Consider the following 13,872-nt stretch of genomic DNA (forward strand, 5'->3'; position numbering starts at 1 on the left):
CTTTTAATTTATAGTGTTTGATTCCAATTTTCTATTTCTTCTTTTCCTTTTTTACAGTAAAATGAATGTTTAATGCACTCAAAACTATCAACACACACCATAAAATTTTCTCTGATTAAATCTTTACATAATATTTCAGAGGTATGTTGGGAGGAAATGGTATCCTCTTTCGTGACATTACAGGTGACCATGACAATGTGTCTGGACAGAAACAAAATCAGAATCAAATATTTAAAGCTGAAAGGAATCTTGTAACAATCAAGTTAAAACAATCAGATTTTAAAGGTGATTAACCTGAGGCTAAGAAAAGTTAACTGATCATTTAGCCAACTAGGAATAGTCAAAAAATTCTGCATAAGATCAAACTTTTAAAAAACTTTATCATTTACCACAATCTAACAGTAGTATGTAGCACTATTGAGTAACTCAAATTACATCTTTTTCCATTTCTATACACATACACCCATACCACACATTTATATACACTTCAAAATTTAAAACTAGGAAAGGTTCAAGAGCCTACTCTGATGGTGGCAGTTACCTGAAGCATAGGATTCTGTACAATAGGTAGTTCAGGAAAATTAGCCTAATTTAAATTCTGACTGATGTCCAAGAAGGCCTTCTCATCTTAGCTACTCTGAATGTTTACCCAAAATGCATTTCAACCTGCAGCAAAAAGTCACCCCATCAACTAAAAATATAAGCCATGCCTTACGCAGAAACAGGACTCCAAGTAATTAACTGGTTCACCTGTACCCGTAATACCGGCAAACCAAAGCCGAGCCCACTTAAAAAAGAAAAAGCTAAACAAATGTATACCTCCATCTTGAACATTTAAATCTGAACTCAATCAAATGCCCTTAAAAGTTTAACTCTTAGCCAGTCCTCAATGGAGAGTTAACTGGGAAGAATCAAAAAAGAACCAAACTCATACAATAGAGGAAAATTTTTTAAATCAAAGTAAAATTTCCCCAAAGAGCTTATCATTAGCAGTAGGCTTTCATCTGTGAACTGATAAACAACCAAAAACCAATTAGTTATAATTGGTTTTTATAGCTTCCCTTTAAGTTGCCTGTATATATACATTTATGTATATATTTAAGTTGTACCAAAAACTGCTTTTACAAATGGCAATTCCTGTGAAGTAGATGATGATGAAGTTCCAGGTAATTCTAGCATGTTTCCTAATGTACTGGTACTGGAGTCTGGATCATCCCGAAAAGATAAATTTATTGAGTTTAATTGCTCTTCTATGGTATCTCTATGGTATCTCAACCATCTTCTATGGTTGTATCTCCTAGTGAAAGGGGGGCTGGGAGAAGGGCTGCTTTTTCATTGCTGCCGTCCACTTCATTTCTTTGCTTACTTTTCTGTGTTTCAGTTTGAGGAGCTAATGGCAAGAATGGTGATTTGACTGCACCGTGTCTACTGCCTGGTGTGCTGTCTTGTTCATTTCCCCTGGCCACGTCTACACCATTCTCTGATTTAGGCTCATAATTGCAGGTGGCATTGGTCTGAGTTTCCTCAAAGATCTCCTCTATACTCTCATCCTCTGTGCCTGGCTGTTCTGGGTCCATTTCAGAATCTACATGTGCATCATGCAGACAAGTAAAATTCTCAAAGCGCAGAAAGCCATTCTTGATAGTCTTTGTTACTTTTACCTGGAGTTCAGAGGAGTTATTACAAGAGGGTTCCTGTTTCATAGCAAGTGCTGTTGGACCACCAGGACTCAGGGAAGTGCAAACAATTGGCGACTGAGCTCTTGAATCACTTTTTTCAGGGTCTGAAAGGATTCTGATCCATCAGCAGACCCATTTAAATACTCTGCATTGATCACGGAGGCCAAATCCCGTAGTCTCCGCAGTGGAATGTAACAAGATGGAGAATCTTGTCCATAAGCATTTGGGGATTTTTCACTGGCAGTACGTAACTGCATAGTACATCTATTAAGTGGCTCAGAATAATTGGATTCACCATTACCGAAAGGGCTGTCCTTGTCTTCAGAGGCATCTAAATTCACTGGATTGGAAAAGGGCAGCAGACAATTTCTTCTAGGTAGTTCACAGGTCTGATCCATCCTGGGCCAGCATCAACCGTGCCCCGCACCCCATCCCGGGCCGGCTGGGGGGAGGGGGTGACCCTCATTACACTGGGGCGCGAGTGGAGCGATGCGGAGAGCGCAGAGCCGCTCTCCACACCCGCCTCCCCCCGCGTCTCTCTTCAGGGTAGAAGGCAGCGAGTGCGACTTGCCCCGGCCTATTCTGCCGCTGCCCCCAATTTTCTATTTCTTCTTGCCTCAATAATTTTGCCTGAGGCGTCCCCCAACTGCCATTTCATCTATGTTGTCAAATTTATTAGCATATAGATCTTCATGACACTCTGATTATGTTTAAGATCCTTGATGTGTCTTTAGGTATTTTTTCCTTATTATTCTGTTTTATTTATTTTATCATCTCACTTTTTTTTCTCATTACTCTTGCCAGAAGTTTGTCTACCTTATAAATCTTTTCAAATAAAAGATTTTTTTCTTCATTATATATATTTATATATTATATATATTTGTTTAAATATATTTGTTTTTATTTATTATATTTAACTTTTTGAGTTGTTAACTTAATTCATTAGTTTTTGGTCCAGGAATATTTTTAGGAGTGTGTCTTGTGTGTTAAAGTTCCTGGAGCCTTGTTTACCTAAGAATATCTTTATTGAATCCTCATGTTTAAATGGGATAGTTTAATTCTATGTTAGAAGTCCTTTTTTTCTCCTTGGAAAGAATACTCCATTGACTTCTTGATTTCAGGGTCACAATTTAGATATCTAATGTCAAGTGAATTCATGCTGTTTTGTAAGATATATATTCTCTTTCTACATGCTCTTAGAATTGCCTTTTGGAATGTGAAGTTATTACATTCCACTATAAATATTAGGTAATTTTTTTTCTTATCTTTTTGCACTGTATCAACCTTTCAGTCTCAAATATTTTTTATTTCAGTCTAAAATCTTTTACCCTGGGAATTTTTGGTCATTATTTAGCTATACCTCCTGTATGAATTATCTATTGCTGCATGCATAATAAATTACCCCAAAACGTAGTGGCTTAAAAGAACAACAATGATTTCTTAAGGTTCTGAGTCGTCTGGGAGGTTCTATTGGTTTCACGGGGCGAACTCCTGTGTCTGCTTTCAGCTGAAGGCAATCCAGGGAACTAGGCTGCTCTGGACAGCTGGGATGACTAGGCATGTCTCATCATGGGGTCTTTCATCCTCAAGGAGGCTAGACTAGGCTGCCTCACATGGTCAGGACAGTGTACACAACTGCTTCTTAAGTCTCTGCTTGCTTCAAGTTTACTGATGTTACATTTGTCAGAGTAATCAGGGTAATTCACGTGATCACACCCAGCATAGGTACTTACATCTCTACTTGCTTTATTGATATCCCATTGGTCAAAGTAAAGCCCATGATCAAGTTCAGCATCAGTGTGAGAGGGGGGCCTAACTCTACATTGTGAGAGGTATGGTTCATTGGGGAACGCATAGTGCTACAGTCTACCACATCTCCCTCTGTTTACTTTTTTCTTTCCTTCAGGAACTCCTGTTAAAATCCCTACTTTTTGCTTTCATTATTCTTACCTTTTCTAGTTTATTTTTCCTCACTTTATTTCTTCTTGATGCCTTGTGAGATAGTTCCTCAACCTGATCTTTTGTTCACTGGTTCAAATTTGTTTGTATCCATTCTGTTTTTTGTCTCTTTGAATTCCTTAATTAAACTGTTATATTTTTCCTACCTAGTATTTTTACTTGATCTTTTAAAAAATTGTTATATTCATGTTAATATACTATTTGTCCCTCTTTGATTGTATATATTATACCTATTTCAATTTTTAAAATCTGCCTATCATCTAGTATGAATAATTCAGTTTATTATCTTTCTTTTATTAATGGCTGCATTCCTCAGCTATCAGGGTACTTTTCTCTGCAATTTCATTTTGCCTTCTAGGTGTCAGCTATTTGGCTGTTTATGTGCCCTTAGTGAAGAGAAGCCTCAACTCAGCCTCTTATTTGTGTCATTCCTGCTGATTTAAAGGAGGACAGAGATGGCCCCCCAGGGAAGAGAATCAATAGATCGGAGTCTGGGTTTGACCATCTCCCATTGCTGCCTCCTCATAAGACGATCTTGTCCGCATAGTCTGAGTCCCCATACTTCTGTCCTTGGCACTGTTTCTGTTTGTTTATTTGTTTCTTTGTTTTTATCAAGAGTTTTACTTACTTGACAGGAAGGCAGGAGGAAGGGACACCTTGGTCTAACCTTTGCTCCCATGGCCATCCATTCCCTCCTTCTCACACGAGGCTTCTAGACTCACATAACATTAATGCACCAACCCTCTGCTGGCCTGACATTTTATTTTCCTGTCTCTCAGTAATGTTGGGGCGGGCAATGATCCATTCAGAGCACTTCTCTTTTGAAATCTTGTAGAAAAGTGTTCTTCACTTTGACCCTTCCTCTCAAGGGGTGTTGGCCACATGCCAACTATACCACCGTTTGGAGACTGAAAGCCCCCCTTACAATCTCAGCTGGGTCTGTCAAACTTACACCTTTATGAAATCCCCTCCTTGTGAAGGTGAGTACTTAATAGTAATCTCTAGGCTTTCTGGCTCTTAGAACTGTCTTCCCTCTGCTGCCTTCCAGTCTGGTAGCTTTCTTCTTGTCTATTTTGCTATCTTAGGGGTCATCCCTATTTTTGTTGGGGGGAGTAAGGAAAATTAAAAATCACACCATCTTGCCTCTATTCCTCTTCTAACTTCACTTTTTCATCTCAATGACAGGGTGATTTTCTGACACTAAACTGATGAGATTCTTTGTGGCTCGAATACATTCAAGAGCTTTATTTTCCCTATTGGACAACACCCAAAATCCCTGAGGCCCTCGGGTCCCCTTCTTATGCAACCTTGTTTCTCACTTCCCACAAGCCTTCTCTTTCTTGGAGAACAAATAAGGCTCCTTCCTGCCTCTGCCTTTGCTCAGAATGTTTCCCTAACCCTGAAAACACCCGCCTCCCCACTGCCAGCCTTCCCTTCTAGCTAGCCAAATCTTTATTGTTCTCCAGAGACCCGTTCAAGTCTTGCCTTTTCTGAGGCTTCCCCTCCCATCCTCTTCTCTTTCAATAGCTTATCACTGTAAACAGTTACATTTATTGAGCACTTATATTTAAATGCCAGGTGCCTGGCACTACACAATGTTCTAGTTAATCCTGATGAGAACCCTATGAGATACAACAATTACTATCCCGCTTTAAGAAAACTGAAACTCAGAGTGGCTAAATATAACACGGACAAGGTAACACACTCAGTGGCAGAATTGGGATGTAAATGTACCTTGTGTCTTCAGAGACTACGCTCTCAGGCATTTTGCTACGCAGGTCTTAGAGATGCAACCTAACTTATTTGGTGAACATCTTTCCAGACGTTTCTTTTTCTGTCTTTCTGTTTCGAGATATACAGATAGATGTGCTCTGTCCTCTCTCTCCCTCCCACTCTCTCTCTCTCTCAGACACACACACACAAACACACACACAGATGGAAAAATGGTTTTTCGTAAGCTTCATATAAAATTTGCATAAATCACTCTCTTCTTAAAGTTATTAGCTATAGAAGCGGGAGCAGTCCTGCCTAATTCTGCCTTCCAACTAGGTTTTAAATTCCTTAGTGTCCTCTTGCTTCTGAATATCTCCCTTCACTGTCATTAACTCAGTACTGAACACTGAGTAGGAGGTTTACACATGCTTGTTGATGGACTAACAGAAAGAATGTAACTGGAAAAGGCTGATTTACAGATAGAGTCACCCATACATTGTCACAAAGGCCTACGGGGACAGGAGAAATGTCTCATCTTCCTCTGGTCTCACACTTCCGGGTGACCTTAAGCAAGATACTTAAGTGGGGAGGTTAAGAAATGAAGATCCTGTCTGCAGCTGTGAAGGAAGGCCAGCCCTATCTATCATGGTCATCAGCCCGCCTACTGCGGAGGGAGGATCCGAGCAGAAGGGAGGTAACATCTGTCAACTGCTAGGAGCTTCCTGCAGAGACCAGACCACACAGGTACCAAGGATAACTGCTGGTGGGGGTCGGGTGGGGGGGCGGGGCACAGGAACAGGAGAGCCGCCCTTGTGCTCACCCAGCAGGATGTGAAAAATTCAGCTGGGTTCTTTTTATAGTATCAATCATCCCTGGTAATGAAGGTTCTGCAATTAGACCTCAGCTGACAGTTTTGTTGGGGCGTGTGAAGCAGAATAAACTCCTGGGTCTGCAGGAGGGCAGGCCTGTTTGTCAGAAAGGCTTGAAGGCACCGCTGGGAACAAGCAATGTGATGCAAGGACGGGAGCTATTTTTACAGACCATTTTCTAGCCATAATTGTTCCTTAAATAAGTTCCACTTGGGCATTACAGCGCTAACATTTTATGGAGACTACATTCAGCTCTCAATTAGCTATACAAATGGAGGGAAGTATTAACACAGATAATGGAAAACAGCGACACCACATTTATGTAAGCCACCACTAATTTGGAATTTATGATCATTTCACCTGGGCTTGATTGACATTTACTTGTATATATCCTACGAAGAGAGCATTTGTTGAAAAAGATTCAGGGTGGATTAGCCTACTTAAGAGAACATACTGTCTTCAAATACTTACGAATATTGATGAGTAAATTTCTGTTGAGCACTTTCTATGTGTTTAGGTGCTATGCAAAACCCTTTACATGTATTATTAGCCATAATCCTCTTAGACACCTTATTAGATAGGTGCTATTATTAACCCCGTTTTATAGGTAAGGAAATGGACCTCTTGTCCAAGGTCACCTAGCCAGTAAGTGGCCAATTCTGCCTGTAAACCCAGACAAACATGACTTGGCCATTCTTACTCTCAAGCATGAAACAGTAAGCTGGTTACAAGCCAGGCTCCTCTAATCAAAAAAACAACTCTGGTTGCCTCTGCATGGCATTTGCTGGTAGCAATTGGAGCTATTATCACTGCTTCTTAAAAATCTTTTCAGTAAAGGATGAGGGGGAAGCATCAGTTTCTTGCTAAATTCTGCAATGCCTTTCTCATTCCTTTCTTGTTTATGTGCCTCTTGGTTCCTTCTCTATTGAATTTAAAACTCTCGCTAAAACTCCTACACTATGACAACCATTCCATTTCTCTAAGCTGTATTATAAAAACAGAAAACACATCTGCTCAAATTGACATTTCTCTCCTGACAAACTCATCTGGTGAGCCCCAAGCTGCTTGTATTTGAGTCACGAGCCTGTATATGGGCTAGGCTGACACTGCTTACCCCTTCCCGAGTTATAAACTCTGGGGTCACTTGTAGTAAATAGACTGCTGGGTGTGGAGCAGTAGAGACCCCATGAAAATATGAAAGAGAAAGAAGGAAAACTTACTGCTTCTCAGTACTCTGATAATTGTAGAAAGCAATGATCTATTTTATACTTTTTAGAGGACGGGTCATATCGACAGTCCCATTCATTAATATGTGAATTTAATTCTGTCGTGTAAGGAACAGTATTGGTCTGTGGATATGTTACCTGATAAAATGTGCCCATATTCTCTATCAGGTATAACTATCACAAAAGATGAGTACACACACACACACAGCACGTAATCAATGTATTGGAAAACCCCATTCTCCTGATACCTTAAGCCTGAAAATCTACAGGCAAAATGTGAAGTTCCGTTTATGTTTGTAGTTATGACAATGCAGCAAGCCTTACTTAGTGGTATCTAGTGCCAACATCCTAAAAGTTCATAAGCTAGCGATGCTTCCCTCTGAAGATTAGACCAGAGAAAGTGGATTGAAGCTGACTTATTAGAGATTCAAGTGACTACTACTAAAATAAGAGAAGGTTTTGGATGCTTTCTAAATCAAATTTGCTAATACCACACACACAAAAGAATTTTATTAAAGAAAACAGGGCTTCCCTGGTGGCGCAGTGGTTGAGAGTCCGCCTGCCGATGAAGGGGACACGGGTTTGTGCCCTGGTCCGGGAGGATCCCACATGCCGCGGAGCGGCTGGGCCCGTGAGCCATGGCCACTGAGCCTGCGCGTCCGGAGCCTGTGCTCCGCAAAGGGAGAGGCCACAACAGTGAGAGGCCCGCGTACCGGAAAAAAAAAAAAAGAAAAGATAAGAAAACATTTTGAAGAAATGCTTCTTTGGCCTTGGGTTGAATATTTAGTTTTGCAGAGAGGCTGCTATGTTATAACAGAGAGAGAAACCTAACTGTGTTTTTAAATAGAGTGAACTCAGCCCTTCCATGCCGATCATCCAAAACAAATCTTTAATCTCTGGTTAATTTATTTAATCTCTGGTAGTTTTGCTCTATCTTCCTTCAGTCCTACTATATTCAGTAGATATGAAACAGAGAACACAAGTTAATTGTAATTCAAGCAAATCTATGCTGGAATAAAATCTACATTAAAAAGAATCACCAATTACATTCCAAGGAGAGCTCTCCAAAGCCCTAATTTTGTGAGATCATCTGCCATTTTGAATGGTTAGTGCCAATGCTCACTGCCATTGGTGTGGGTAAGAGCTGACTCTCTGTGAGTGATAAATGTTGGCACAGTCACATGCAGAAGTTGGGGCAACATGAATATGTTCGCCTGACTTTATTTCAGGTGAGTCAAGAGGCCACCCAACCAAGCTGCTCGAAGCCCGCAGATGGCCCCAGCCATGTTTCTGCCACTCCCAAGCTCTTCTGCTGTCCTCACATGCATACACCTGCCTGCCACACACGGTCCCACCTGAGCTCCAGACCCCCAATTCTCACTGTGCCTGGGCACACCTGTGCTTGAGGTAACTTTCTCCCTAGAAAGTTCTGTGTACATAGCTAGTTTTATAGCCCTGAATGCTGCTTGAGTTCAGGGCTGGGCATAGCAGTGGGTGGGCCTGGAGTTGGACTGAGCCCTAGACTAGGGGGTAGGAGACTAGGATGTGAAGGAGGGGCTGAAGTTGAGGGGGACAGGTTAGGAGCAATAACCAAGTCAAACTATGTTACAAATAAAGAGTTGCCAGCAGCGAAAGGTAAAATGAAGAGCTGTGCAGAGCTGCCACCAGCCCGTATGGTAGCATGTTGGGACTTAGGAAAAGATGGGCCTCTGTGTATACGCAACCTGGTGCCGGGATTCACAGCCAGGCAAGGACGCCTCAGGCTGAATTTCAGCCCCTACTTGTCCCCTGGGCTGGGTGCTTATGTACAACCCTAGAAGATCACCCTGGAGTCAAGAGGAAGAGTCTGGGAAGATCCTCTGAAGGATGGCCAAGAAAACTTGGGGAAAATGTTACAAAGTTAAGAGCAACATTCACTTAGTATTAAAAAATATAAAGAGGGCTTCCCTGGTGTCGCAGTGGTTCAGAGTCTGCCTGCCGATGCATGGGACACGGGTTCGTGCCCCGGTCCGGGAAGATCCCACATGCCGCGGAGCAGCTGGGCCCGTGAGCCATGGCTGCTGAGCCTGCGCGTCCGGAGCCTGTGCTCCGCAACGGGAGAGGCCACAACAGTGAGAGGCCCGCGTACCGCAAAAAAAAATAAAGAAAGAAAGAAAGAAAAGTAAAAATCTCTATCTCACCAAAAGAAACCAGTGTTGACACTTTCTTGAACATTCTAGAAAAAATTGTATGAATGTACTCGGATGTATAGTATTTACATAAAATATTCCTGTTATACATACTTTCTGCACCCTGCTCTTTTCACTTAATGTATTTTTTTTTTTTTTGCGGTACACGGGCCTCTCACTGCTGTGGCCTCTCCCGTTGCGGAGTACAGGTTCCGGACGCGCAGGCTCAGCGGCCATGGCTCACGGGCCCAGCTGCTCCGCGGCATGTGGGATCTTCCCGGACGGGGGCACAAACCCGTGTCCCCTGCATCGGCAGGCGGACTCTCAACCACTGCACCACCAGGGAAACCCCACTTAATGTATTTTGAAGTAACTTAATATCAGTGTATGTTAACCAACTTCTTTCTTTTTTACTGGCTATATGGTATCCCATTACGTAGATGCACTCTATTTAACCAGTTTTTGTTATTGGATATTTAAATTCTTTCTGATCTCTTTCTATCTTGATATTTCAGTAAATGTCCTTAATATCATCCTTGGTATATTGCTTGGGTGAGGAGAATGAAGTGAAATCACAGTGCCATGCCCACTTCAGTGTATTGTGACCAAAAGCTGCAGTGGAGAATTTGGCCTGACAAATCTCTTGCCTTCTACAGACTTGACTTACTGTTAGTGGCTGACGCTGAGTGGGCTTTGGGGACAGAAGGACATGGGCAGTGCATTGGAAATGCATGTTTTCCTCCTCGTGGGTCTGACACAAACTGCAGCTGTCTTTCTAAAGAGAACCACAGGGTGACCCATGAACTCGCCTCCGCAGTGCCCACCATCACACCAGCCATGAGATAGAGAAAGGCCTCCCTCTACTTGCCACCCCTGGCTGGATGACAAAGCAGGTGGGGTTGTGAGCACAGTCCCTGGGGAATACAGACCTTAAAGAGCAGCTGTGGATCCTGCTCTATTTGGCAAATTTATTTCCAAGAAATGGGTCTTTTGAGAATTTCTCGGACTCGTGGTTACAATCCATTTCAGAACTAACTTCTGTGCTCTATTTATGCTTTCCAAGGAGAGTGGCTCAGTGGGCTGAATTATTCTGAATTATACCTGGCTCTGCTTCCAGATTTCCTAAAATGAGAAATTGAAGAAGTTACAATAATGACCTTCCTTCTTCCTGAAGTTTCAATCAAATGATAGGAAAGCAATCTACATAGTAATTACAGCATCCCTCCAAGTGAATGCCTGTGAAGCAGCAGAGAAGAAGAGCGCGGAAGTCATATCTATAATGAAATTCAGACCCATCAGGTTCTAAATCACAGGAAGGTTAATTCAGGCTACGCAATCACAAGCAGAGGTGGTATAATATACTGGTCACTGGAACAGCTCACATTGCTCTCAATAGCAGAGGGCAACAGGAAATAAGCTGTCATGGAGACAAGGCTTGTGCTAAGAGGGACCTCAATCTGGGACTGCTTGAAGTACGTTATGAAGGTACCACGGACCATTCCTGAGTTCTGAATGGAACTTTGCCTTTTCCAACATCTAAGCGGAAAATTCAATAGCCAGAGTCCTTGTCCTAAATCCTCAAATCAAAGGATCACAAGATGAATGGATGCTAATGGTATTAACAATGGATTATACTTTAGGGGAGGTAGAGGCGTCAGGGGGGAGAAGTACGTATCCCCAACCTTTTGAGAGTGTCCACCCACAAACCTCCATGGGTACCTCTGTTGGTCATCTTGGTCGGTGATGCTGAGAGGATTTATTCATTCTCATCACCTAGGGTAACATTTCTCATGTTCTTATTGATAGTGCCAATGAAATTCAATCAAGTCTTTCCTTTCTACAATTAAATAATATTTACCTTTTAAAGATGCAATAAATTATCACTATCCTCAGGGCCCTGATGCTAACTAGGGAGCTACGACCTGCCAGCATTCAGTGGGATTCCTCAGTCTCCAGGTCACCCCCACCGGAGCCCACTTGCCTCTCTGTTGCTGGGTAACCTCCAGCTCTACCCTAGGCCGTTGAACCTGCACATTATCCAGCTGGGCACTTCAAACAAAAAGTCAGTTTTACTCCTTTTCTGTTCACTCCTGACAAGAGTTCCAGTCCCAGCAATATTTCTGAGAATGGTTTCCTTCCCAGAGCCCCAACACAACTCTTGTCTTTGTTAAGCTTGAAGTTCTGCTTGGCCCTGTGCTGGCTCTTGTCACTACAAGTGATGTCATGTGTGAGGTAAGCTTTTAGTGCTGAGTTAGAGGCATTGAAAAACCACCAGCGATTCCACGGGAACTAAGCCATCGACACCATAAGATACTAATGCATTTCAACATTAGATTTCACCCTGTCACCCTGTATTGTTGGTTTTATTTGTGTGTGTGTTTAAATCAGCACACCCCATTCTTGTCTCTGTTCCAGATCGTTGGGCTGTTACCAATCTGTTATTAGATGTATTAGTTCCTGTGGCTGCTGTAACACAGTATTACACACTTGGTGACTTAAAGCAATAGAAATTTATTCTCTCACAGTTCTGGAGCCAGAAGTCTGAAATAAGTAGCACTGGACCAAAATCAAGGTGTTTGCAGGGCCGTGTTTCCTCCACAGGCTCTCAGGAAGAATCTGTTCCTTGCCTCTTCCAGCTTCCAGTGGTTGGCAGCGTTCCTTGGCTTGCGGTTGCATCATCCAGTTTTCAAGACCAGTATCTTCAAATCTCTCTGCTACATCTTCACATTGCCTTATCCTCTGTGTGTATGTGTCTAACCTTCTTCATCCTCCCTGTGTAAGCATGTACAGGTATTAATATAAAGATACATGTAATTGCATTTAGGATCCACCCGGATAGTGCAGATAATTTCCTCCTCTCAAGATCTTTAATTTAACCACATCTGCCAAGACCCTTTTTCCAAATAAGGTAATATTAGCGGTTCCTGTTATCTTTGGGGGACATTATTCAGCCTAGTATACTTGCTTCTGTATATTTCCCATGTTGCTGTGTATACACAATAGGTGCTTTATAAATGCTGCTTTTTAAAAAAAATTTACAATGTGTTAATTACTGCTGTATAGCAAAGTGACTCAGTTATACCTATGTTCTTTTTCATCTTCTTTTCCATTATGGTTTATCACAGGATATTAATATAGTTCCCTGTGCTCTACAGTAGGACCTTGTTGTTTTATCTATTCTGTATATAATAGTTGGCATCTGCTAACCCCAAACTCCCACTCCATCCCTCTCCCACCTCCCTCCCCCCTTGTCAACCACCAGTCTATTGTCCATGTCCGTGATTCTGTTTCTGTTTCATAGACAGGTTATAAATGCTTCTTTAATTAAGTCAAACATTTATTGGAATGAGCCCCAAAGTTAGAAAGATACGCCCATGGGAACTGATTGGACAGAACCTAAGGCCAGATTTTCCACTTCAGGAGAAAGGAAACCAACACGTGGGGCATGTTAGACATTGTCCTAGGCTTTTCCCACACTCTGATTCACTGAATTCTCATTCTAGTTTGTACCATCTACTGGAGTGAACCCCAAAAGGAGGAGTGGAAAGAGAACGCAGTAACCAAGTAAAAGAGGAAGTGAGAAGTGGTTTTGGGGATTGTTCTTCTTTTGCTCAGAAGGTGGAGGATAAAATCAGAGCCTTAGGGGAAAGGACTAAAACATTGATCCCCATTCCTTCTGTGCACCCACCCATTCACGTTTTATTCACGTGACAGGATAAGTCCCATGAACACGGGAGCCTCTGAGCATGGTGGTTATGGGCACACAGTGCACGTCTGGAGTCAGGACCTCAATGACCAATCAAGAATCCCAACTTTCCCATGAGTCTGGGACAGCTTCTCTCTCTTCAGACTTCTGCTGTGTAGTTGATATGTTCATAAGTCAATAAAACATACCTTAAAAAAAATACCTTAATCTCCCCCAGGAGAGAGAAACTGGATTTGGCTTTAGAATATAACAGAAAGTCCGAGAGGAATCTGAAGTTTGGGGCTGGAGGAGGAAAATGTTTAGTTTAGGAAAAGCTTGTGAATAGCCAGAATGTAGAGTTATTGGACAAAACAAGGGGCAGGGAAAGTTGTCAGACAGAGTGGGAGATGAGAGTACTCTACTGCCCGAGGACACAGGGATAATTGGGTACAAAGACAACCATTCAGACTGCAAGAGGTAAAGCTTAGGCAGCCAAGTGGAGAGAGCTGTTGTCTGTTCTTCAGTTTCAAGCAGAACTACCTTCATGATAAAAGGACTCTCTCAACCACTTCA

At 42.2% G+C, this 13,872-nt stretch overlaps 1 pseudogene; it reads right to left on the bottom strand.

Moving 5' to 3' along the window:
* Nucleotides 1–1,063: 1,063 nt before the first annotated feature.
* On the bottom strand, nucleotides 1,064–2,077 carry LOC114898544 (annotated as a pseudogene).
* Nucleotides 2,078–13,872: the final 11,795 nt, after the last annotated feature.

The sequence above is a fragment of the Monodon monoceros genome, unplaced genomic scaffold (genome assembly GCF_005190385.1).
Source record: "Monodon monoceros isolate NGI ecotype Baffin Bay Population unplaced genomic scaffold, NGI_Narwhal_1 Super_Scaffold_18, whole genome shotgun sequence".
In the NCBI taxonomy this organism is placed as follows: Eukaryota; Metazoa; Chordata; class Mammalia; order Artiodactyla; family Monodontidae; genus Monodon; species Monodon monoceros.